This window comes from Emydura macquarii, unplaced genomic scaffold (genome assembly GCF_026122565.2).
Source record: "Emydura macquarii macquarii isolate MOO-44397 ecotype Brisbane River unplaced genomic scaffold, CSIRO-AGI_Emac_v2 contig_2636, whole genome shotgun sequence".
Lineage (NCBI taxonomy): Eukaryota > Metazoa > Chordata > Testudines > Chelidae > Emydura > Emydura macquarii.
This window is the reverse complement of record NW_027132773.1, coordinates 24,208,861-24,236,744: the sequence shown is the minus strand read 5'-3', so window position 1 is coordinate 24,236,744 and position 27,884 is coordinate 24,208,861. Positions and strand designations below refer to the sequence as shown.

The following is a 27,884-nucleotide window of genomic DNA, read 5'->3' as shown; positions in this document are numbered from 1 at the left end:
CACAGTTGATATCCTCTGTCTTACTCCTGATTCTGCCAGGGACTCATGTATGTGACTTTGAACAAAGCCACATAAGCCCTTGGTGCCTCTACTTATTCAATAGTAATCTGGATAGAATATTACTTACTTACCACACAAGGTTGTTCTGAAGCTATTAATTTTACAAAGCACTTTGAAATCTCCAGATGAAAGATGCTTTATAAGGGCAATTGTTATGATCATGTCCTGGATCTAGGACAAAATGTGGGTGCTATTTTCTTCAGCGTAAGTTTGTCTCATATTCCTATTGCATTCCTGTTTTTAATGCAATATACTGTACCCCTGTTGCGTAAGCTATAGGCTATAGTAGCTCTGTTTGTCTTTCATGAGACTGGTAATCATACCTTCATGCCTATCATTCAAACTTTGCTAAAAATGCAGTGCTTTTTCATAATTCATGCTGTTGTGAAAATCCTTCCTGCTGAATGATTTTGCCAAAACAATATAGTAATTGTATTAGCAAGTGACTTTCAGTATGAAAGATATCACAATAAGGAATCCATCAAAATAAAGTGTGTGGTCTTTGGGCTTGATTATGCTTAGACCTATGTGGGTTTGAAGGCTACTTCTCCTCCCCTACCTGGACACAGTGAGAGCATATGATTTCCCCAGTGTTGGTTCCCTCAGCAGTGCTAACTTCCCCAAACAGGTGGGAAGGAGGTGGCCCATTGCCCTGCCTCACTACTCTACAACGGCCAGAAAAGAAGGCTCTGTACAAGGCAGGAACAAGTGCACACTGCACCCTTGGAAAGGGTGTGTAGGTCCAGGGCTAACCCCCCTATCAGTCTCAGAGGGAGGCCACACCTCCTCACTATGTGGCTCACTTGATGATTACCTGTTCTGTTCATTCCCTCTGACGCATCTGGCATTGGCCACTGTCAGAAGACAGGATACTGGGCTAGATGGACCACTGGTCTGACCCAGTATGGCCATACTTATGTTCTTACATATGTTGTGCCTAGAAGTACAATGCTCCACAGGGGAATAAGCAGTCGTAGGGGCTCCAGCCCTCTGGGCAGGGTAGAGCACTAAGCAAACACAGGCCATCCAGCCTAAAATGAGTAGGGGTGGGGTTGGAAGCAAGGGGTATAGGGACCCAGGCCCACCATACTCCACTGGGTCCCAGCCCAGGGCCATGACAGCAGCAGAAAGTTCCATCACTGAATTAGCAGGGATCCCAATGAAACTCATTGGCCTAGAATCTGGCAAAACAACTGGACTAATGTCTGGTGTCCCTGGGATACTTCCAACTACCCCTTCCAAGTGAATCTCCATTTCCTGGGGTTCCTCCGTCTCCCAGAATACATGGCCAGTAGCAGTCCCAGTAGCTCATCCAGGTACTGGTCAGTCAGCAATCCTGACACCTCCTCTGGGTCCTCGGTTTTATAGAGCTTAGTCTCGGGTGCAGGGCTCAGCAGCGGGCAAAAGATGACTGCTTCCTTCCCCAGCTCTTAAACAACTGAACTGCAAGGCCTGCTTTTTAAACTTCCTATCCTGCCCCTCTGCTTCCAGTGTGGGGTGTGTGTCTCGTGTGGCTCCACCCACCAGAGGGTGGAGAGTGTCCATCACTCTTGGAGGGAGGCCACGCCGTCTCACTACACAGTGGTAGAGTGGCCATGCTCTTCAGTGCTCAAAGATGCATTGTGCCTGAGCCAGGCCCAATGACATTAGGACTCAGCATTCCTGCTGGGGAAGAACATCTCCTCACCACAACTAAACACTGTACTTGAAAAGAAGTGTGAAGCAATAAACATGTTAATGCAATGTGATGGGGTAGCCTGCCCCTTAAGGGCAATACTGCCTTTGGGTCCGTCCTCCCCATCATGTGACATGGCCTTTAAGAATTTGGGATAGTCTGATACACAAGGCCTGAAGAGATATGGGGAGAGAGGAAAAGGGTCCTGGGAAGAGTAGCAGTTAGAAGAAATCCTGTTACTGTATCTTTAAGGGCCTGGGACCTGTAGGGCAGGGCCCCCCTCTCACTCAGCCAATAAGAAATGAGCTGGAAGAAGAGGGCAGCATAAATGCTGCCTCCTCCTTCATAAGAGGGCAGATATCTGTAGAAACCTCAGATAGCAGGAAGGCTCCTGCAGAGCTCTGAATTAGCAGAGAGAAAACAACATCGGGGGAAAGTCTGCTTGCTGAACTCTCCCAGCCTGAGGGTGGAAGGACTAATTGGTAAAAGGGCCCAAGCAAGAGGAGAAGCTGGTTAAAGCCCTGCAATTGGTTTGAGCTGTAGTATAGCTCCATGGAGGAGAGCTGTGGGAAATTCCTACCTTAAGGAGGGAAACCATAAGGGCAGTTTGAAAGATAGGCTGACATATGCTAGAGAAGCTGAAGATAGTGAGGAGGCTTATTTCTGTCAGGTTCTGCCTTTGGGGGTGAAACTGAGGCAAAGACACTATGGTGGCACTTCACTGGGCTATCAGGGGTTGCTTCAGGAATGAGGGCCCCCATTACATGCTGAGAGGGGTTTATAATGTGGACACTGGTCAGATATAGAGAGTCCAGTTCTTGGTCTGCAATAGCTCCTCTGCACTGCTATGGCTGTGCAAAGGGGTTATAAAACTGGCTTAAATGCCCCCTGAGTATTTTCCCCAGTGTAGAGAAAACCCAGGTGTTTTAGAACTAGCACAGTCTGAGCCCCCAGCATGGGGAGATGTGACTAGGCAAAAAGGGGTATGACTGAAGCATTGCTGTTCTGTGTCTAATAGCAGTTTTGGTTGCCAGAACAGCTCGTTGGGGCTTTGGGCAGCCATGTGGAATTAGGAGTAAATTGGAAGCTGCCCTAAGTCATACAATGGGCCAAATCATCCCTGAGCCATCTCCAAGAGCAGGGGAACACTAAAGTGAAGCCATCTTTACCCCCTCTTCCTTTGGTCATGTGCCAAACAGCTCAGCTGGACCCAAGAATTGGGCACCCCCTTGTTGCTTTTCACAGTCTCTCTACAACCATTTAAACAGGTGCTGGGTGCTTTTCTTGGGCTCTGATTTTTCTGTCAAGTCTTGTCATCTACAGAGGTATACAGAATTGGGGAATGAGGAGAATGTGATCATATAGAAAAATTAAATTTACACTCTTCATGTGGGATATTTATGCAATAAAATACCTATTACCAATTAGTATCACCATAATATAATGTTATAATACCTCCTACTCAATAGCCATGTACTCTTTAGAAAGGGTCTGATTCCACACCATTGAAGTAACTCGGCTTTTGTTATTGACTTCCATAAGTAGGATCAAACCCAAAATGTGCAAAAAGCTGATGCTCCATACTGGCAACCCACTGTCTGACCTAATCTGACTTTTCTGTTTGTTGACCACTGTAACTTTAGAACTTTTTCGTATTAACCATATGAGGTGACATTTCCTGATAGAGTAACATGTTTATATTTGGGCTCTAGAGACAGAACAAGGAACTCTTCTCAGAAATCATGGGGAATGGGGGAAATATCTTCCATTTATGCATGAACAACTAATCAGTTGAAAGAAAATTATCATACATTTTAAGGAGGAATTCTTACCCAAAAATGAAATTGGAGCACTAGAGGGTACAAATTTGACTTTCCACTCTATTAAGTTTACTTGTAAGTGGATTTGACCGAAAGGCCAGAGACATGGAGGAAACGTTGAAATCATTGTACTGTATATTACATTTATCGGCTTATCTAAAACTCAGCTGATTTAGCCAATCCTGCTAAGATTTATTCAATTGATTGTTGGAAAACTTTGGCCTCCAAATTTACTGTAATGTATTCTTGTGTGTTAAAGTTAATAGATTATTTCACATGATAGTTTTCAGTTGAATGGATTGCCTTTCGCCCAGCTTAATGATGACAGGTCTAATAAATGTTGCTCTTTTCAGTCTCCTATTGTGAATTTAGGTCTAAGTGAGTTGAGTAATAAAGCTGCCCTTGCCTTTGTCAAAAAGTCAATATCTTTAGAATATATTAACACTAATTGCTCTAGGGTGATCTGGGAGTACATACTGATGGATCTAAATGCCCCAAGTCTAGGGAAATAGCTACTGCTTTATATTTTCTTGAATTTGACATTTGTGAAGGTTATATATTGGAGGATATCATATCAATTTTCTCAGTTTAATTATTGGATCGTGTTTATGTCATAAACTAGGTTGCAAATAAAGAGAAAGGTTGAAAATAAGTGTACAGTTCCAATGCAACATCTCACAATTCTTATTCCCCTAGTACAGTATGATGTGTATCCCATCAGGGATCACTGATAATGCTGCTTGGATTAGGTCCAAGCCGTGCTACTAAGCATTCTAAGTGTTGGGCAGTGTTATTTTACTAGGATTAGACATGAGAGTCTAAAATTCAACCCTGATATAACTGGGCATAGCTCATTAGAGTTGGGTCCACTAATATCAGGACTAAGTTTGACCCAGTAAGTGCTCCCAGCATTTGACATCGACTGCCAATAATGCTCTGAGCCACGCTTCTCAATTTTGGTGCAAAAGTCAGTGAATTCATGGATTTGGATGGCTCATAGTTGCCCATCATGGATTCCTATAGACTTGAGTGACTTAGTATTGAGTATTAGTCTGCCTGACTATATAGAAACATCTCTAAGATTATGATCATGAATATATTTATCTGTGGTTCAGAATGTTTGGGCCATTTTTTAGCCCAGTTTGCCAGTGATTATTATTTGTTTACTTCATTCTAGCTGGAGTCACTTGAATAATTAATGACTTAGTGTTAATAAACAATGATCAAAGGAGAAAATTAGGCCCTGATCCTAACAGTAAAACCCTGTGGGTACAGGAATCTGCTTGTGAGATTGGGGTCTTGGTTAAGGTGGAAGTGGAAGAACTAGGTCATTTGTTTAGATCAGTATATAGCTGTCATGAATGATGTGGCTACATCCTGACAAAGGTCTAGGAGAAATCAGAACTTTGGGCCTTTTCACCCTGTTGCTTTCTTTTTGAGTAAATGTTTTATAAACTGTTAATAAAAAATATATGTTTGTAACTTTACTCTAATGATATTGGTGCATTCAAGAATATTTTGATACAGTTACTGAGATATTCTCTTTTCAGAATGACGAAGATTAAATTCCTAAATGCCATAATTCCATACACAGAGTGTGTGTATACATGGGAACTTAGTCTTTATACGGAAACATGGCTACTCTCACTATCAACGATATATCGTACTTCGTAACTCTTTGTAACTCTACAGAACAAGGTGGTATAGTATAGATCTTGCTTCATTTGTGTGCATGCTCATAGTGAAAAGATGACAAAGTCTCAGCTTCAGCTACTGGAAAGAGAAAGCCATTCAGTAGTTACTGAGGCCTTATCTACATCACAAAATTAAGTCAACCTAAGTTAGGTTGATGTACAGCTACCACAGTAATGACTGTGGTTTTTTATGTCCACATTAGCCGCTTCTGTTGGCAGTGTGCATCCTCACCAGAAGCACTACCACCGACTGAAGTGGGGCATTATGGGCATTGACAGCTGAAGTCCCAGGGCGGACGGCTTGGGCTGTCAGCCCCACATGGGGCTCACAGCTGGAGCTACCTCCTACCCCAGAGCTGACAGCCCAGAGCCCTGTTGCCGCCTCTAGAGGAGGGATGGGGGGAAAAGAGCCTGATCCCAGAAGTCTCCCAGTGAGGGATGGAAGGGGGAAGGCAGCAGTGGGACTCCAGGCTGTCAGTTGCCAACAGGCAATATAAGTAATGCAGTGTCTGCCCAGACACGACATAAGTGCTGCACCTTTCACAGAGGTGGAGTTATTAGGTCGATGTAGTGGGCTACTTACATCAGCAGAGCACCACTGTATTTTAGACACCTACAGAGTTACGTTGATATAAGCTGCCTTACGTCGACCTAACTCTGTAGTGTAGACCAGGCATGAGGAGTAAGCAACAGCTGTAGTTGCTAAGGAGCGAACAGACTAGAATAAGGGGGAGCTAGTTTTATGTTTGAAGGTTCATTAATTCTGCAGCCTCGTGAGGGAAGAAAACAACTGAGGCCCAAAGGCCAATCTAGGAGAGAAACCAAATAAATTCAGAAGATCACTGAAGGACTGAATATGCACAACTTAGATAGTCTGATAACTGTTGTGTTTGAGTAAGCATTAGATGGCCTCGAGCTGGGGAAAATAATCTGTTCATTTGAATTTTATTGCCCATTTTCATAACTTGAAAGAGCATTCAAGGCATTAGTGGGCCATTAAGTACAACAAATGTCCCACTTTCTTTGAGAATCCTCGTATTAACTTCTGTTTTGTATAGCTGTTGGCCAGTAGCTGGTGCAAATAATCATGCTGAAAGTTTAGATGTGTCATGATATATGAAAAGAGAACAAAGAGACAGACTATTTTGCATCTTGTTGCTAAGCATTGTGGTCTATGAAATGATACCACCTGAACTGGGACAGATCAGATGGCCCAGAGATTGTTAAAAGAATACAGAGCCTTTTACTTCCATTTCCAGCTCAGGTTGGAATCATGACTGTTCAGTGTCCTATGTGATTTGACCCATGTCTTAATTCTGTTCCTAGTGAATAGTTATCAATGTCATAAAATCACCTCAAAAGGGAGGGAAAGACAGACTTGTGGTTAAGGCCTAGGAGTCGAGATGTGGGTTCTCTTTCCAGCTCTGTCTCAGTTTCATTGCCTATAAAACAGGGGGTAATGGTACAGACCTAACACACACAGGTGATACAAGGGTAACAAATTAATGTTGGTGAAGTACATTGAGTTCTTTAGACTGAAGGTGCTACATATGAGTGCACACCATCAAGTGGATCTAAGTAGCACAGTTGTTGACAGGCTGAGCTGACATGCCACAGACTGAAAGAGCAGTGAGGTTGAATGTGCATCCTTAGAGGTGGCTCCTTCCATATCATGATTTAGCACATTGATGGGACGGAGTTAAATAGATTGCACAGCAACCTGCACATGCTGAGCTGCTTCAGTCACCATGAGCTGTTGACCAGTTCTCTATTATGAGAGAATAGAATTCACACTTGTTAGTCTCATATTTAAAAATAGGACAGTTGTATGAGAAGGAGCAGAACTCAAAGAAGCCTAATGGAAACTAGAGGACAAACTCTGCTCTCAGATTTCTGTGTAATGAAATCAATCAGGAAATTGTAAAGAGAGTTGTTGGGTTTTTTTAAATATAACAGAACACAGCATTTGTCCATTCTTCCGTGGGTCAAATGGTCAATACTTGAGCTTACAGGTGGCATGAGTTTCCCTCAAAAATTTACATATTAAATAAAAATGTGAAAGGCCTAATTAAACTACCATCTGCTTACATTAAACAGGACATTTTCTGAATGACTTCCTAATATTTCCAGGTTGTTGGGTTTTTTTTTGACATTTTTACTATGACTACTCCAGTTTCCCATGACCAACTTGGAGTGTTAGGAATTCTTTCCCCTTTCCTGCTCTCTGATTTTCCCTTTAGAAGTTTGAACTCTCAAATCTGCAAAGATTCTTCTGACAGCATCATTTCCTAGGAGCCCATTTTCTGATGTTTCAATTTGTTTTTCCGCATGTTAGCCAAATAAACTGTCTGAACACATTTCCCGAAGTATTTGGGGAAATCCCTTTGGCTTGCTGTATATAATTAAGCTTGGCAGAACTCAGATGCTGCAATGACAGTTTCCATGGCAGTTTTCTAAGAAGAATGAGGACAAGATAAGAGTCCATCTATTGTTACTCACTCTGCAGAGAATTCAAGCTCGCTGAAGTTGCATTATAAAATGTTTACTGGGTCTCTGGTGCTTTGTAAGTCCATTCCCTCTTGGGAAGTGTCCATATCCAAAAAATGCATTAAAAGTCAACTTTATATGAAAGAAATACAACCATACGCTCACTTAAATCTTCCCTCCTACACTATAGTGTAAAAAATGGCTTTGATTGAGGCACATATCAGACTGGGGGTCTGTTCTGTTCACATTTCTGCAACAGGCTCCATATGTAGCTTTAGGCATACCAGAAAAATGAGCACAGATTTTCATTGCCTCACTTTTGGTGAAGCACTTTACAGTGTCTCAGATTAGGCCCCCAAAGCCTGGAACACAGCAAATCCGTGGCCATTTGGAAAAATGGCCTTAATTTCTGTCTTAGTTTCCTTGTCTGTCAAATGGGTAGAAACAATGCTTATCCACCTCCCTATTTCTACGGGATGCTGTGAAGTTAAATATATTAATATATGAATATGTTTACTGCATTGTAATAAAACTTTGTATTTCCATAAAAACTCACATCTGAGGTTCTCAGTGTGTTTTTCCTCTCTGTTTGCATTCTGCATTCTCATGTCACAGTAAAATTTTCCGGGTAGCAATTTTAAAAAGATGGCTGTACTGCAGTGTACAAACTGTTTTACTTTGTGTTGCTGTACAAAGACAGACTTCCCAAGCTGAAAAATAGTTATTTTGAAAGAGTTGTTCCTAACAGGAAGGCACTAGAACAATCAGAGTGCAAATAAACCACTATAAGTAATTTGTTCCATATGGCACAAATACTGTATTCATACACAAATGCTTTCCCCCACCAGGAACTTGATTGTGAAAACTTGACTCCTAATATCTGATCATAAAAGATACAGCATTCTTTCTCAAATGTCATGCCAGCACAGAACCTATCTAAAGTACAATTTGGGTTAAAGTCAAGGGTATTTCCACAACTATTTTTTTTCTCCTAAGAAGTGGAGTATTGCCAACTTTAATGATAAAATGGGAAATGATCCAGAATCTAAGAAAATTGCTGTTCATTAGATAGGATAGTAATTTTCTAGAAAATGTCAATGAAGTAGCCAAAATGCGCTTTGCAGAACCCTGGTCTTTTAAAGAAATGCCATATCAAAATATAGCAGCCATTTCAACATCAAAAAGGTCACTGTACTGTGAACTGATTTCAGTTACAGAATTATGTTATCAATTTTGACAAGGGGGTACCTTTCATTAAAAGACACAGCTTTTCTAGTGGTGGTCAATTTTGAAAGCAATGGGCCAAATTAATCCCTGGAGGAAATCCAATGTGCAATAGTTACACCAGGGCTGAAATTGTCGCAGGATCTTTAGTAGCAGTGATCTATCTGTAGTGCTATGGGAGGGTAAACCAGGGAAATGTCTCAAATCTGAGTGATCCTTGGAAATTCATGATTTCAAAGCCAGTTTACATATTTGTCTTCTGTTCCGTGGTATGTGGTTTCTTATTTGTTACAACTCAGAACTCACTTTTTTTTTTTTTTAAAGCTTGCCTTCCTGTGACTCCCATTCAGTCAGGCATTAACTATGTCCTCTCTTAACCCTGATCATTAGAATAAACAAAGCCAAGGAGAACATGGAATTGCAATACTGAAACTCATCTCTCCCAAAAGTAGTTTCCCTTTCCCTTTATTTTCTGTCAGGCCCTCTCCTATCTCTCTATCCATAATCCTGAGGGTCTTTCGTTATTCTTATATATTCATCTGTCTTTTGGGGCAAGATTCTACTCTTGCCGGAGATGACACGTACCTCTTGATGGCCAGGGGGTGTCACAATTTAAAGGCTGAAGGGACACATGACCACCCTGTGCTTTGCCTCTGGGAAGAGGGCAGACATTGGGAAAGTTGAAACTTGCCTGCTGACTTTGGTTGGACTTTGGCTGGCAGTCGGAGCAGAGCCATTCACAGGTGAGAAGTCTCTCCCGTGGGGTGCCAGACCCATGAGCTAGCTGTGGGAGGCAGGCGAAACTGCAGTCGAGAGCTGTTTTGTCTGTGGGTGTGAGCCTGGGAACAGCGGTGGAAGAGCACCGAAGGAGAGGAAGAGGAGAATTCAGTGTGGATTGCGGTCCCATTAGACTGGCTGCTTCATCTCAGTGGAGAATGCAGAGGGGCAGAGATGTCAGGAGTCAAGTGAGGCTGAGCCTACCAGCCCACTGCAACTAGAGGTGGCAGGGGACTGGTTGGGCTCTGCCCTGCTACATCAGCACTTCAGGGAGCAGAGCCAAATAAAAGGCAGAAATCAGGGGGGCACATGACCCTGCATGCCCCGCCCCTCACACATCACCTCTTTGTGCACTGGAGGGACCACTTTCCATCTGGAGCCCCTGTAACCTTGGACAATGTGCAGTCCAGGCAGCTCTACCAGATGGTGCATGCGGTTCCGAGTTATGGCCCACCTTCTCCCCAGCCTCTTTCAGACAGCAACACCCACATGGGGCACTAGGAAGTAGCAGCAATTGTACTCCCCTCACCACCCTTTTAGCACCCACACAGGTGCTGGCTAGAATCTAACCCTTAATTTATAAGCAATTCTGAGGCTAACCCCTTAGTTTTTTATTTGCTTGTAGTGTGTCATACCATCAATGGTGCTCCATAAATAATAATTAATTCATTACAACGCATCATTTACCTGAGTCAGCAGGTTAGAGACATTGATGTGTCTTTCTTTCCGCCCTTTCCTAGAAATATCCCAGTAACATCACTGTTTAATAGGGACAAAATAATTTCTCACCAACTCTTTCCCCCAAACATAGCTCCTCCCTGTAGCCTCCTAAAACAGGAAAAGTCCTTAATAACTTCCCTTACTTATAAGTGAAAGCTGTCCTCCATCCAAAAAAAAAATGTTTAGAGTAAGTTTTAGGTCAAGCTAACATAATTTAAGTAAGTTACTTAAAATAAGTTTGTTTTAGCACATTTTGTAGATCTGGATATATGCAATTTACTCAATAACTCTTACAGAAAACATACCAAATATAAGTTGTCCTATGTGTATTTGTCAGGATGCCTGTTAGGTCATTTGGGATTAAAGAAAATCAAAATACATTCTAAATGGCAAACAGATGAAAGTTGGTATTATTCACAGAAGAAGGCATTTACATGAGCTATTACACTGTTTAGTTAGTGATAACTAATCTTCAGTGTATTTGGGACAGCTGATTTACAATTTCACCTCTGATCACTGAAACTTTTTAAAAAATGTAAAGTGATGGAAAATCAATTGCAAGTGCTCACCTGTATGACACTGAAGGGCAGGAATTGCTGCAATGAATGGATGTATTGCTGGACAATGTAATCTGCTCTTTTAAGAAGGGCTGGGCTATGGCACAGCCAATCATAATTTAACATTTAGACTATGACCCTAATCCCAATTATATGGTGGTTCATCAAAACCCTATTTTGTCATACCTGACTGTGCTTAAATTATGCAACAAAACTCTGCCCTACTCTTCTGCTATAGGTTACATATTACATACTATATCTTGGTATATAGAGTTAAATCAGATTGTATAAAGTAAAGTACAGGTCTCTAACTATTTTGTTTCAAATGAGTTTCAGTTTTTTGAAACATCAGTACCCACTGGAGTCAATGGGAATCTTTTCTTGGATTTCAGTGTGCACTGAATCAGAGCTCAGATGAACAACAAAACTTAGATGTACAATCAAGAGCACATGTACGTTACTTTATCGTTAAGGACAGAAGGGCCAATGATAGTTAACAAAGGCAGCACTGTCTCCATCACTCCTCCCCCAACCTCTCTCTAGATCACAGGAGCCTTCCACTTCTCTTCTGACATTAGCTTCCTCATTACTGTCAACAGGAGTTTACTTACAGCTTGAGGCTTTTTACTGGATGGGGTTTTTAATTAAAAAAAACTAATTGGGAGTCATGTAATGCTCTCCATATAATTATTTTAATAGGACATAAGAGTTAATAGACCTGGTGGAAGTGGTGGTGATCTGTGAAATAGAAGTGAGACATGACTCTGATGAGATATGGAGATACTTCCTGAATTATATGGGGAAAAATGTTAAAAAGGAGTCAGTAGCCACCCTGCTGTAAGTGAAATACTGTAGAAAGGTATATCTGGGCCAACAGTAAAAACCCCTTTTTAGAAGTCATTAAACTATTGGTCTGTCTGTGGTTTTAAATAGCCATCTCTGGTGGCTGACAGGCTTTTAACCTTTGTTCACGGTTATCAAATTGCTCCTTTCAAAAACAAAAAGAAAATAAGTGCTTTGGAAAGGTGCCTGACTGACAGCTTTGGAGACTGAAGGCTTTCCCAAAACAGGCACAGCAAGGGCCCTGCATATCACCCTGCTGTTCTGTACTTCATCCCTTCTTCTGCAGGGACCACCTAGGATTAAGAACACCCTGGATGGCCAATTGAATCCAGGGTCCGTCGGCTGAGACTTCCAACAAGGGTGTCAGCAATAGCTATGCGTTTTGTGATGCGGACATCTGTATATTAGGAACTGGACTGAGGCCACCTCGCTCATTGCCCACGGCTGCCAGTCAGCCATCAGATACCAACTGTTTTTTGCTACTATCACAATGAGCTGGATTCAAACCAATAACCTGGTGCTGAGAGTTCCTATACTCCCCTGAACCATCCAGAACTGCTGTTAAGCAGTTCCTGATTAATTTATTTTCATAAACTGTAAATTGAAAGGTGTTCCTACCAGCCATTGGGACAGCCATCATGCTGTTGTTACCCAAGAAATCCAGCCTTGCTAGTGGTTTAATTTAATGTAATCTGCAACAGGTTGATGGACCCCTGCTAATAAAATAGTGTTAAGCCCTGGGGCCCCCACATGGGGGGAGGGTACACTTTACCAGGGCCCAGAGGCCCTGGGGGGGCCCAGCCTAGGCTGCAATCCCCATTACCATGAGGAAAAAAATTTTCATGGCTCATGAGATTGTATGTATGGGATGAGGGATTGTGATGTGTGTGTGGGAGAGGGCCCGGGTTACAAGTTTGTACTGGGCCTGAAAAAATTATGCTTGGGCCCTGGCTAAACCCCTACGTCTGTGTACCTGCATTTACCTTCCCCTACAGTATTTTATGTGTTACTTTGTCACGATCTATCACGTAAATCTCTGCATAGGGATTTTCTGAAATGTGTGTAATGTAACAAGTTGAGATAAATCACTCCATTGAATAATATAGGTGTTTGCTCAGACAATTTCCAATTGTGTGGCACAGCCAGAGTCTGAGCAGTTGATGAGAAAGAGGCCCAATTTAAGAAAAACAAAATCTTCTCTGGGGTTTCTGATTTGGCCAAAAACCAGCTAAGTCTTGGGCCACATCCCCTCCATGCATCTTAACAGGCTGTAAACTCAGAACAATGTGAGACCAATATAAATAGGGCAGCTCTTCTGTCTCACCCTCTAATGACAGTGGTTCAGCCCTTCTTTTTAGGGTTTGTGTGTATCTATGCTAATACATTCCTAGCTTGGAGGCTGGACTTAACCCAAAGTACCTATACTGCTGTCTGGTTCAGTGTGGGTGCCTCCTATGGATGCCCATGAGATACAGTACAACAGTGCTGAGGGACCTCCTTTAGGAAGCGCTGAACAACCTGTACAATCCACTAGAGTGCTTTTTACACCATGTGTCTTACCAAACTTGTTCACCACCTCCAGGTTCCACTGAATCTCACTTCTCTTGGACTTTCAGATAACAGTAATGCCCAGGAGCATACTTCATGATCAGCAGTGGACAAAGGGACTTTGTTGATGTCTCTCTATTACAGATTTTGCAAAGGTTTTCCACACCTTTCTCATCCCCAGGCAAGACTAGTGAACGTGGTGAACTTAGAATTACCAGTGAATTGCATTCAGAATCTCCAGCTGGTGCAGAATGCAGCTACCCACTGCCTGTTTGGTCTGGGCCGTCACAAGCACATAACACACATGCTCAGGTGCACTGGCTTTTCTCTTTGCTTCCTGGGCAATTTAAGGTGCTGGTGAAGATCTTCAAAGCCCCAGATGATCTGGGACCTAGTTATCTGAGAGAACACTTCCCCTTCGATGTCTATCTAATCTTTCTAACTGTAGATGTGTCCACAGTCCTTCTAGGTAAACTATCTAAGCACCACTGCTCTCTACTCATCACAGCAGTTAAAGCTGGCTAGAAGACTGTTGTCAGTTGTTATGTCTGCTCACTCCACGGCAGGCAGCAGAGCTTTCTCAGTTGAAGGCTCCTACAGCGAAGCCTGCTGCTCACCGCAGCCTTACGGAATATGAATGTAGTCATCTATAGGGCACCACACAAGGTGCATTTATTTTATTTAGATTTGAACAACTTACTATTTCTATTTTTGCGAATGGCACATCTTATTTGTGTTTGAATCTTTGTAATTCATTGCCAGGCTGCCAAAGCAATAGACACTATCAAAATTAGTAAATAAAAATGTCTTATTTACCTGATAGACTTTCATAGCTTTTTTACTATTATATCAATCTTTGCTAGAGTGCAAAAAACCATCCAAAATAAATCATCTCCCCTGCTGATCTTCTGTGTAGCTAGCCTGGTGCACATAATCCATATTCAACTGCTTCTTTGTGGACTGAGTCTTTTCAACTATTGACATGGGAACATTCCTTTATTTTGGCATTAGAAAGGATAGTGTTGTGCAAAGTCTTACAGGAAAAATGTATTCTTTACATTGAAACAGGACTATCATTAGGGTCAATTCCCCAACCATCTTTTTCCATCCTGGAAGTTACAGGCAGGTTGAGTGAAAATTGGTTTTATGTCAGGTAAAATAAATTTCTGTTCACCCCATGCACATGATGAAAGTCACCCTAGTGAAGTAGATGTAGTACCAGCTCCTTAGCTAATGTAAATCAGCCTAGCTTAATTAACTTCAGTGGATTTAGGCCAACCTTTACCAGCTGGCCCATATTCATTAATATACTGGACATCTTTAAAAAGCAGAAGCCACTCGTCTATTTTTGTGTGCAATTATATTGGCTGGTCTCTGGGGCTCTACAGGGAGAGTAAAAGAGAACTCCTTGGTTGCAGATTAGGAGTGGAACTGCTCTGTGGAAATTCCTCCAGCTTAAAGGCCCTTGCATATCTTTCCACAGGAGATGCCAGAGAATACAAGTAGCAATAGATTTTCTGGCCTTCTCAAGCAACCCCCACGCACTACTACTTAGGGAGCCGCACCACAAAAGCTGGGCTCCCTGCTATTCAGGAGGTCTGGACCATTTGGGTTTCCCCCCCCCCACCAAATCCTGCTTCTCACCAGTTCTGTTACCATGGGGTCTCTCTCAGCCTGCAAGAGATAGGAGCAGGATTTGCTCCTTGGTGTCAAAACGTTATTTTGAAATATGTTTCTTATTGGCCAGATTCTTCTACCAGTTACACCCATGGAATTGCACTGACTCACTAGCGTAGCAGGAGTGGAACCGAGTGCAGAATTAGGCCCTATACATTTATGTAACATCGCTTGTTCACAGTTCTTTTAAAATAATGTTGTTATTTAGGCTATGTCTGTACCACAGACCTTACCACTGTACCACTCACTGGAGCTGCACCACTGTAAGGTCTCCTGTGTAGCTGCTCTATGCCGACGGAGGAGAGCTCTCCCACTGACTTGATTAAACCACCCCAACAAGTGGCCATAGCTATGTCAGCAGGAGACCGTCTCCCGCTGACATAGCGCTGTCTACACAGCGCTTTTGTCAGTGAAACTTTTGTTGGTCGGGGGTGTTTTTTTCACACACACACACACACACACACACACACACACACACACACACACACACACACACACACACACACACACACACACACACACACCCCACCCCCAACCGACAAAAGTTTTACCAACAAAAGTGCTAGCGTAGATAAAGCCTTAGAAGCAGATTTTCTATCATCATCCTAGGAATACAATTTATATTAAAATACTATCTTTTTAAAAATAGTTTTCTACATTAACATTTAAAGAAACAAAAAAAGGGTTTTTGACTAATGCAGTGGGTGGGAACATGAATGTATGAAATACTGACTGACCACAGATTGGCATGATCCCACATCTATCTTTTGATCATGTAATTAACAGTCTGTTTGATCAATTTGTTTTGTTTCCTTCATGTTTGGGCTTAACTTTGAGGTCCAATTTAAAACTTTCCTCTGAGATCCTCTGGTGATTGCATCAAGTACATTTCCTGGATATTCAGATCTTCCCTACTTAGGTTTCTTTCTTTTACCCAGAGGCTATGAAGTTAAGGAGAGCATATCCTCATTAGCCCTAGCATCTCCAGGACTACTGGATTAGGAAGAAGGCTTGAGACCACAAAGGTCACAAAAAGGAAAATCTTCCATGTGCTCTACAAGAGGTTCAATAAAGTTCCAGAGGCTTAGTTAACTTTTAATTTATTTTATTGTATCTGTCTGTGGTTGGGATACCAAGCATTTTTTGTGGGGTATGATTTTATTGTTTTCAAATACCAGGCAGGCAAATGCTGTTCTCAGCTGTTACAATGGCCTGATTCTCAGTTACACTAAGACTCTTTTCACTGATCTGGCAGTTTAAAGGAGCCTTAGAGTGGCTGTAAATTGCATTTATGTCCACATTAAGGCCCCTTTGCAGTGGCAGACTGACACAAGGGGCCTTAGTGTGAATGACAGATATGTAAGTATTCTTTAAAGAAAAATATGTTAGGGTCTGATTCTCTTTTCACATTTGTTGTACACTATTGTCATCAATTGAGTTTTTCCTGATTTACTTTTACGAACGTGAGAGGAACACCAGGCTGATTAGATTTTTGTTGGATTTCTGATTTAAATTTAATGATGCAAATGTGTACATCAGATGCATCACAAAAGCTTTGTTCAATGCACTGAAAAAATATCACATGCAGAATAATTTAGAAAAGGAGACATTCTTTAAGTAAACAAGGAAGGATTGTTAATCTGTGGCATATTTGAATGCCTGAAGAGACAGAATTCGTTGTTTTCCTTACAAAGTAAAGTTGGCATTTCCTTTATGAACAGCTTACTGGAGAAACATACTAATTAGAGGTGACTGGAAATTTGAGTCAGCTCCCTGATTCCCTAGGCAACTGGATCCCCGGACTGCATAACTGAAGATGAACATTTTTTTTGAAAACTTCAGAATTTTTTGTGGGATGGAAAGACAGTTTCCCAGCCTGCTCTAATACTAATCCACCACTGCTTTGCTTATGCAGTTAGAATAGTGGCTTGTAGAAAATCTGCTTTATAAATTACACCCAGAATTGTTTCAGCAGTTAGTGAAACAGGGTCCATGCGAAAAGGATTCTGACAGTAGCGGAGGTGGCAGGCCATTTAGATTGCAGAGCAGCAGAGATACAGTAAGAATCTTCCCAGGCTACTCACCTATGTGCTAAAAGAGAAAAAAACCTCACAGAGCTTAAAATACTAGTTCCAAAACAAACTCAAAGGGTCAATAGAGAATGGGATGCTGATCTGGGCCTGCTGTGTCAGATGACATGGGTTATTTTTGTGCATATTCCTAAAATATTAATATGCATTATAAAAATAACACTGCATTTCAACACAGCTCTGCCCAATTTTTTTTAGGCCCTGGAAGAATAGCTTTGGGAAATGTCAATTTCAATGTATTCAGACTATATCCAGACTACATTTGATTTCTGGTAGCTTAATTCTTTGCAACATATGAATAGAATTTCTGGAGGGGATTTTTGATAAAGGAAACTGTAATACACTCATTTGAGAACTATGGTTGGTTCCACTGTGAATTTCTCCATATGAAGACAACATATGAATTTCTGAAATGGTTGAGTAAAATAGAGAAACACTGATCCACTTAGATACTTCCTCTTTTGTAATGAGAGACCTACAATATGGATCTGAATTTGCTAGCATAATAACTTGTAATTTGATCACAGTGTCTCAGTATAAAACTAACAAAAGTGTGATGTGGAGGACATAATGGTAAGGCATAGGGATAAAACACAAAAACACTATTTGGGGGTATAATACACCATATTTCTTTGATATTGTGTTGGGTTTTTTTATTGGGGCAGTAAGGGGCAATGTCTGAGACGTTTCTATATAAAAAGGTAACAATGGACAAGATCAATGTAGTTAGAGGGGAAAGACCTACCAAACTGTGTAAATCAGAGAGCTGTGTGAATAACTGATTTTTCAGTTCACGGTCATTCCATTTGAAATTTTCAACAAACCAAAAACTTGGAAAAAAATTTTGGATTGAATGAAACACTTTGTTTGGCCTCCAAAATAAAAATAAACATTTTGTTTTTCTTTTTATAAAATGTTTTATAATTTTTAAAATAAAATTGAAGTAAATTTTGAAACAAAATTAATTTCAGATCAAAAAAACAAAATGTGTTTTAAAAATGTCAAAGTAAAACATTGTGACTCTTTTGGAATTTCTTTTAGTTTTTTTCCCCCAACCAAAACAATTCATCTAATTCAACATGTATTTGCAAAATTCTTTGGTTGCCCCAAATCTGCATTTTTGGTGGAAAATGGTTTAGGCCAAAAAAATTCACACAGCCCTAGTTCATCCCTTACAAATTCAGGACATCCAATAAGAGAGGATAAATCTGAGGCTTACCTGATACTACACCTGTTCTTTCCAAAAGGAGAGAAATGCCACTAACAATGTTGGAAGACATCTGTTCCTCTCATGCCACAATGATATTTAATTAAATTATACCGGTTATGTTTAAAGAGGAATTTAAGGGAAGCAGATTAAGAATCATCGTTACCTGCTGGATTTCCTCTCTCATTTTAGTTTCACTCGGAAGGAGTGTGAAATTGATTGCTTTCAAACATTTAAGACCTTTTGAATCTGGTAAAACTTTAAAAATCATCGAAATAAGGTACACGTTTTACACAAGGAAAATACTTTATACCCTTAATTAAAAAAGCATCTACTCCCAACAGCATTACAGGGTCATTCAGAAGCTAGGTCCCTTCAAACACTTGATGGGACTCACATCCATTTCAATGTAGTAGCAGCAGTATTGCTGTATCTGCCTTTTAGTCATAACTTCCTTTCACTCAGTTCAAAATTACCAGTCTGAGAGCCTGTACAACTTCAAAATCATCTAAAAACTCAGGTTTTGCAAGAGTCGGACTGGAATCAGTTGATGTTCACTTTGCTTTTTCCCTCCTCCACAAACTTAATTACCTTCTGCAACTTCCATAGGAGGAAATATTTGTACAGTGCTTTGAAGACATACAGCACTATATCAGTGGCAATTATTAGCAAAACATGATCCTTTTTAATTACCTACATAATACTATCCTATGCATATTCTGCAAACTGAACTCATATTATCTTCTTTTGGAATAATGCCCCAGGGTTACTCTGAAACACATTTTCCATTAAGGTCATCAAAGAATAAGAATATTATTTTAAAACCGCCACACTCTCCTGTCTTGATTCCAAAAACTAGTTGCTTTTTAGTCTTAGAGAAACTCTCATTTCTTTCACCAGTTTATTAATTTTAAGATCAACCTAGTACACTCCCTTTTCAGTATATAGTTACAGATCAAATCACCATGCCGAAATCTTGTCTACACTAGAGGTCCCCCCCCCTAAAATTTCCAATCACTGCTAATACTGATGCAGCACCACAAGTGGTACCAACAGTAGGAACTCTTAAAGTGATAGCAATCACTGTCATTTTTAGCACCATCTTTTCTAGACTTGCCCTGGACAGATTTAAATGATATATGGTATGTCTACACTTCAAATGCTCTGGCAATGCAGCTATGTCTCTGAAGCACTATAGTGTAGACATTTGTTACAATGGCAGAAGGGATTTGTTCATTTTTTTCAGAAAGACAAAAAATCGTAAAATGTTTGTTTTGGTCAGTAGCGTAACAAGTGGGGAAGGTGGGGGGGGCAGGATGCGGGAAATGCAGGGGCTCTGAGCCTCCCCTCCCCACACGTCATTAAGGGTCAGCCCGGCGCCCCCCCTCCAGGCTCTGAAGGTAAGGAGGCCATCGCATCCAAGCCGGCGCCAGGCTGCAGGGCTGGAGCGGTGGGTAAGTGCGGCGGGGTGGGGGGCGCACCGGGCCAGCCTTTCATGATGGGCAGGGGTGCACAGGAGGCTTTGAGGTGCACCCCTCAGTGTCTCCCCCTCCCGCGTCATGAAGGGCTGGCCTGCCACCCCGCCCTCTCCCACCCTCCCCCCAGGCTGGGGAGCTGAGGCCACCCTGTCTGAGCCACTGCTGGGCTGTGAGGCTTGAGTGGCAGGTAAGCACCAGGCCAGCCCTTTGCAATGGGCGGGGGACACAGGAGGCTCTGAGGGGCATCCTCAGCGCCTCTCCCCCACACGTTGTGAAGGGATGGCATAGCCCCCTCCCCAGCCAAGGGTGTGACCGCCCCATCCGAGCTGGTGCCAGGCTGCAGGGCTGAAGCGGGAGAGATGGGTGCCACGTGGTGGGTAAGTGCGGGGAGGAGGGATGGTGGAGCCAAGCCTGCATTTGCATCCTCCCAAGCCTCATGGCCCCCCCTGCAAGTACAGACCCCCCTTCCCAGGGGAAGCTGGGCTGCAGTGCCGGGACCCCTTCTGCCCTGCATGGGGGTTGGGGCGTCTGAGACCTGGGGGACGCAAATGTAGGCTTGGCCCATGGGTGTCAGAGACCCTCGATATGCCACTGTTTTGGGTTGAATGAATAACTAAAGTCATTCTCACTCTTTGACCCAAAGAATATTTAAGTATTTCATGCAAAGTGCAACAGCTTCAACAGGAGAGATTTAGAAACCTGCCTTAGAAAACCCAATAGCCAGGTGGAAAGGGCTCTCACATGGACTGTAGAAGACATGAGTTCAAGTCCCTTTTCCAGACTGGATATTTAAACCTGGATCTCCCACATCACAGGTGAGTGCCCTAACTGCTGAGCTATTGGATATAAACTGTGGGCACCATCATTTCCTCCTGCAGTTTGTGAATGGTGCCTAAGTCCCCTTTTGAATCTAGCCTGGAAAACTTTCTTCGGTCAATGTTATTTGCAAATGTGTGTCAAATTTATGAATAGTTTCAGGTCAACTGAACTATTTTTTTTTTTGAGTGATTGAACTATTCATCTGAAAAATTTCTCTCAGCTCTACTCTCATCTTGTTTATTGCCAATGTAGAGGAATGGCTAGTGGTTCAAATCCTTAACTGGTGAAAATCAGCATAGATTGATAGCTTTATAGATTGCAAGGCCAGAAGGAACCACTGCGGTCATCTGGTCTGACCTCCTGTATAGCACAGATCATAGAACTTTCCCCAAATAATTTCTAGCGCATATCTTTTAGACAAACATCCAATCTTGATTTAAAAATTGCCAGTGATGGAAAATCCATCATGGCCTTTGGTAAATTGTTCCAATGGCTAATTACCCTGACTGTTAAAAATGCATTTCACTCTGAAGTTTTCTAGTTTCACCTTCAAGTCATTGGATTATGTTATACCTTTTGCTGCTAGACTGAAGAGCCCATTATCAAATATCTGTTCTTCAATTAGATACTTATAGATTGTAATCATCACCTCTTAACCATCTCTTTGTTAAGCTAAATTAATTGAGTTCCTTGAGCCTCACACTATAAAGAATTCTAATCCTTTCATCATTCTCATGGCTCTTCTCTGAACCTTCTCCAATTTATCAATATCCTTCTTGCATTGTGGACACCAGATCTGGACACAGCATTCCAGTAGCTGTTGCACGTGTGCCCAATACAGAGGTAAAATAACCTCTCTACTCCTATGTGAGGTTCTCCTGTTTCTACATCCAATGACTGCATTCGCCCTTTTGCCACACCATCACACTTGCGGGCTTACGTTCAGCTGATTATCCATTCCACCCCTAAATATTTTTCAAAGTCCTTGCTTCACAGGATAGACTCCCCCATCCTGTAAGCATGGTCTACATTCTTTGTATCTAAATGTATACATTATATTTAGCCATATTAAAACATATTTTTTGCTTATGCCCAGTTTAACAAGCAATCCAGAGCTCTCTGTATCAATATCTGTATCTTCATTATTTACCACTCCCCCAATTTTGTGTCATCTGCAAACTTTATCAGTGACAATTTTATGTTTTCTTTCAGGTCATTGATAACATTTATAACTATTTAAATCAATAGCTCTACAACAATTTACACTAGTTGAATTTCTGTACTAATCTCTTTTTAATCACAGTTGTACTACTTGGTTCAAATCCAGTGATATCACAGCAATCTTAGCTTAGCCCCTGGGCATTCACTTATAACACAAAGCCACCAATAATTTAATATGATTGACAGTCTACAGCAAAGCCAAAGCAGTAATGGCGGAGATGTTGCAGGTCAGGGCTAAGACAAATGGGCAGAGATCAGTGTGTGGGGAGAAAATGTTACACCGAATCAAATTATATCATGGGTCTGATGCAAAGCCCGTTGACTTAATTGAGCTTTGGAACGGGCCCTGTACCTGGATAATACCTCTGGCTAAGAGTCTCTCACTTTCATTAGAAATAACATTATATAGAGAGGAAAATTCAACATTTATGTATTGTATTATAACTGTATGAACTGATAATGGTTTTTAAGATGAAAACGGTTGTAAAAATATCTACATTTTTCCTGTGTGCCTCAAAACATGTTGGCCTTACAAACTTACGTTTAACTCCCATACTGCTCTGAAATTATGTAATTTGCATAGGACAAACTTTTGAGGAATCATCTTAGAAATAATATTGTGATCTAGTTGTCTAAATATCCCCATGATCCAGGTCTCTTCTCTGTTTGTTGACTCACTGACACACTGCTTGATTGCTGGTATTTCAAACAAAATAATCAATATAAAAATTCACCAGATAAGAAACACCAACATTCAGTTGTCGGTTTAATAAATGTAAGAACATTAATAACATTTATGGCTGCTTACAGCCATATTGAAAACTGGATTTTTACTGAAGCCTACATTTTTAAAAGCATCTTCTACTTTTGGCCATGTACATTCCCAGGGTGTTGTGTGCTCTCAACACAGTTCAGCCATTCTGAAAGTCAAGCTGTGGGTGTCTAAAGCTGAGCACCCAGAAACTGAGGCACCCAAAATTAGTGAACACTTTTGAAAATTTAGGCTCAAATTAGTCGAGAGCTCACTCTTAATCTCAAGTAACAAACAAGGGAAGACTTCTGCCTTATTATGTATAACGTATTCGTTATAACCTTACGTATAATGTAAACGTTTCTCTAAATGTCTCTAACGCGGCAGTGAAGACTTATCTCTTTGGACATATATGTCCTTCTGTGTGAATAATAGTTTATTTTCAGAGTTGCCTATAAACGATTTACCTGGAACACATTATTAAGGTAGTACTATAAACACTAATCCTTCTGACATTAGTTATTTTTGGAGGGCTGAAAATCAGAGCTATGTGAAACTTTCCAAACAATACCTGAAAATCAAGCCACGTTTGCTATACTTAGCAAACCTTTCAGTGAACTTGGATTGAGCATTGGGCCAGCCTGGACATGTTCTCAACAGACCTGAGCTGTTTTATATTTTCACCTGAAAACACACAATACTTGATGGTTCTTGTTGAGTTTTACATGATATTCCAGGGTCCTTTTGGAATGCAAATTCAATGGGGAGAAACTCAGAAAAATGTTTGTAGTAGTGCTGGTCAAAAAAACTTTATGAATCCATTTCACAATCAGAAAATACTGAAACATTTGCAAACTTGTGTTGACAATCAACATTTTATTTAGGGGGATTTTTTTTTTAATTTCAACAATGTCAAAAAATCCCATTTTCACATTTTTGGAATGAAATGTTTTGATTTTTCATTCTAAAGTGACTTCATTTTGAAATGTTTATTTTGTATTCTTTTCTATGTTATAATAGAAGATTGAAAAAGTCAAAATTGAAACAAAAACATTTAGCTGTGTCAAAACAAAACATTTCAATCAACCCAAAACCCCTTTTTCCCCCTGTAATTTTCCTTCACAGACAATTTCAAAATCTTTATGTTTAGTTCTGATTTGAAACTAAGCCAAATTTTGAAATCTTAAAATCCACACAAAATGGACTTTCCATCCTCTGCCCAGTTCTAATGCACAAATCCATTTGAACCACTGAGCTTTGCACAGACTATTAATAATAATTTGTAACATAGAGAGCCCAGTCCTGCTTCTCTTGAAGTCAATAGCGATATTCCTACTGACTTCAATGACGACTGCATCTTGTCCATGTTCTATACATGAATATGTTTGCATGCGAGCTTTTTGTTGAGGGATTTTTAAAAAGTTATGTATTTGCAAATATTTACTATTGATTTATTAAGAATGCTAAATATAGAGATGTATATCCAGCATTTGTCAAAAAAGTGCCAAAGATGTTATGGGTGTTATACAAAAACTAAATAATAATGATAATTCAGTCTAAAACCATTGAGTTATTTATATTTATATTTTGGACAAAGTTATGAAGAGATTGAAACGTGTTATTTTTAAATAATATTCTAGGCAATAGCTATTCATCTTACTAATTATTTAGAAATAAGTGAGAAGTGTTATTAATGGCATACAAAGATCAAACTTGGGTGCCTAAAGTTAGGCACCTAAATCTATATGTAGGCACCTATATAAAAATGGCCTGATTTTTACTGAAGTCAACTAGAGCTGGAGGTACTCAGCATCTCCAAAAAACAGCCCACTTGTAGGCACCAGGGTAATACTAATTCTAACAAACATAGGTTTCTAAATATGGAGTTAGGTGCCTAACCTTCAACACACAAGTTTGAAAATGTGGTGAATATTGTTATAAGACGGTGGATAATATTTTGTAACATGCAACTACATTATGAAGTAAACTACAATATATAGAATTACATATTTTAGACATGCTGAAACTGCTGAAGAGTCACCTATAGTGGCATGTATCAAGCACAATCACTTAAAGGAGAAAAAAGTTACCTATCTGTACAGTAACTGTTGTTCTGTGAGATATGCTCTAGGAATTATTTTGGAGAAGTTCTATCTTCTATGGCCTGTATTATGTAGGAGGTCGGACTAGATATTCACAATTGTCCCTTCTGGCCTTGGAATCTATGAATTCCATGACCCTCCTTCCTTCCCTGCTACTTCAGATAGTAGATAGACAGCAATGCAAAGGAATAGAGTGTCAGGTGGCGGACACACCTGCACAGCATTTTAAGTGTAGACAAGCCCTCAGAGACGCTCCAGCAGAGCACATACATTTTTGCCCAAGCCTTAGGCAGTTGAATACTTAATGCGTATCCTAAAATTCAATAAAATTGTATCAAGATAAATAAAAAAAATATATAATCTCAAATGGCACTTTGAAAAAGTAGAACAACAAAATGAAAACCAGTGACATGCACAGACTTATAGGAATTTGGTCTATACCAAATTGGCTCTAGTAGAGCCAGCTGCATAAAATTGCTGCAGGAGATTAAAAATACAAGTTACATTTGTAAAGAACAAGTACAGGACAACAACATGGTCATTACTGGTCTAAATAGCAAGCTTGGCAATCTTCAGCAACGACTGGCAGCCACTTCTTGGAGAATAAATGATGTAGAGGATGAAAGTTGGTGATCAGTGATAGCAGAAATAATTTACAGTTTTAAAACTCTCAACTTTACCAGACAGAGTAGTAGACCTAGATATCCAGTTTCAGCAGTGTTGGTAGATGTGGAATGCTCACAATCCCCATTCATCAAAAAAACTCACCATGGCACTGGCTGGAGGAGACATCACAGAACTGGATTCAGACTGATTGCATAAATAAAGCCCTACAAACCTTCAAGGAGAATAACCACAATGACTGGTCACCATTAAATTAATTCACTTTCAAGAAAGGAATTGGGTGTGACAGCAATCCAGAGTACTGAGGTATGTAGGATGAAACTATCTAGTGTACTGTATGTCCCTCTTGCAACATATGCCTGGAAATGCAATGTAAATGTATTGCCTTTCTCACAATGAATGACTGTAACCACAAAACAGGAATACAATTTGCCCTGTTATATTTGGCTAAATTATTAATTGTTTTCTGGAACCATTAGTCTCAAAATTGAATGAAATACATAGCAGCAATAGAAGCCAGACAAGCTCCTAAAGAAAATTCAACTATATCGTGAGCCCTTCCTCTGAAAATAAGTTACACTGTGGAATGCTGGAAACAGACTAGCCCTTGTGGATCACAGACAGCAATCACAGAAACAAAGTTTAAAAATTGCTTTGGTGTTTAAAATTTAACTCAGAACTCTGGACCAACTGGATGGACTTAGCAAACAGGTTCTTGCTTCACTTGTGCTACTCTCCTTTATAACCTTCTCTGTGACTAACCTACCCTTGAGTTAATGGTTATATAAATCACTGCTATTGTTTATAGTACAAGAGCATAAGTTACTGTCTTCTTCACTATAAATGAACATTAGAGAGAGCTAGATACTCTGCTTGTGTAAATTATATCGGCTGAGGATATGATCCAGAAAATCTAGCAGCACATGTAACTGGTAATGCACTTCACTTTCAACCTCTGCATAAGGAGGAAGGGAGAACAACTCTAATTGCCACTGAATCTGTCTCAAATGACCTGAAATTGTTTGTATGACATTATAGATATTGGTGAATGCATTTGATTTAACACTCTAGTGTTCTACAATGGCCATGTACAGTCTAGGAAGCCACAGAATGTATTTAGGGCCCCAGGAATTTGGGCAAAGATTTAAATTTTATTTAAGTAAAAGAGTTCTTTTTTTCCTTTCATAGCATCAAACTGCCAAATTCATCTCTGCCATAAAGAGGTGCAATCCCACTGTAATTAATGGAAATCCACCTTCTGAATATGGCCAACAGCATCATAAAAGTTACATGAGGAAAAAAACTGAGTGACCTAACAAGCCATCTCCACATCTGTGGATAATTATTCCCTGTATTGTATTTACTGATGTTTGGAAAGACCCAGAAGATTGGTTTTTAATCAGTTTCCACATGATTCTATTCCGCAGCATAATACATCTCATGCCAGGAAGTTTTCCCTAATACTCACTCCAATTTTCCCTGTTCTATGTTTATCCCATTACTGCTAGTTATACTCACTTTATATCACACTAAATAATTCCTCTCCCTTCTTGGCATTTACACTCATCATTTCTTTGCACCCTGTTATGTTCCCCTGTCTCCTTAATCATTGCTGAACAAACCATCTTAATCTTTACTTACAAACCAGTCCATCTAATGCTCTGGTCGTTTTTGTTGCTCTTATCTGAACTGCCTCTAATTTTTCTGTGGTAATGCAATACTCAGAATGGAAGGCAAAGTTGTTCCTCCCTGCATCTAATTTGCTGGCCCCTGACATCCTTTGGTCTCTTTCAGCATTACATTTCCCCAGATTTCTCCCTTCCCCTAAGTATAGGTTTCCGATTATTTTTTCCCAGCCCTATTTCTTTCCCTGAAGAACAGAGGTTTGTTTGTTTGACTGGTCATAGCTAAGGTTACCTAGTGTCCAAAATGGCCTATGAAATTTGTTAAGAAGTTTCTGCAATATTCCCCACAAGCACCCTAGAAAGCCCACTGTGATGTGCAACTGATTTTACTTACCTGGTGGATGTCTCCTGCTGTTTCCAGGAGAAAATCATGTAAAGGAATTTCCAGGTTTTTGGTTTTGTTTTCCTGTGAGCAGCTCTGAGGTAAGCTGTGCAAGGAAAACTGGAAGACTGTGCAGAGAAGGAGAGATGTGTGGGTAAGAGTACCACTGTACTACAAGTGTTTTTATAAAGGGGAGAAAGAGAGAATTATGTTCTATATGGGAGAAGAGGAGGAGCAATTCAGAGAGAGGAGGAAAGGAAAACAAAAGACAGTAAAGCCATAAAAATTCCAGCTAGCTGGTGAAGAGGAATAGAAAAAAAAAGACACCTGTAACTGGTTAAATTGACTCAGGTGCTGCAGGTAATATAATTATTTACTTTTGCTGCTGTTTGCCATTTATTTTTCATTCTAAAAAGGGTCCTGCAGTTCTTTTAGGGCTTGACCCTGCACTGCTGAAGTCAATGGGAATTTTATATATTTTAACTGAAATGTAAGGAACTTAA

The 27,884-nt window shown here is 40.5% G+C and overlaps 1 protein-coding gene across 3 annotated transcripts in view; it reads right to left on the bottom strand.

Annotated features, from left to right (window-relative positions):
• SPAM1 (sperm adhesion molecule 1) overlaps window positions 1-27,663 on the bottom strand; it is a 37,707-nt gene extending 10,044 nt beyond the window's left edge. For all 3 annotated transcript variants that reach the window (XM_067564309.1, XM_067564310.1, XM_067564311.1), the window contains exon 1: window positions 27,394-27,663. The gene's annotated coding sequence lies outside the window, so the exon portion shown is untranslated. The remainder of the gene's footprint in view (window positions 1-27,393) is intronic.
• Between the last annotated feature and the right edge of the window lie 221 nt (window positions 27,664-27,884).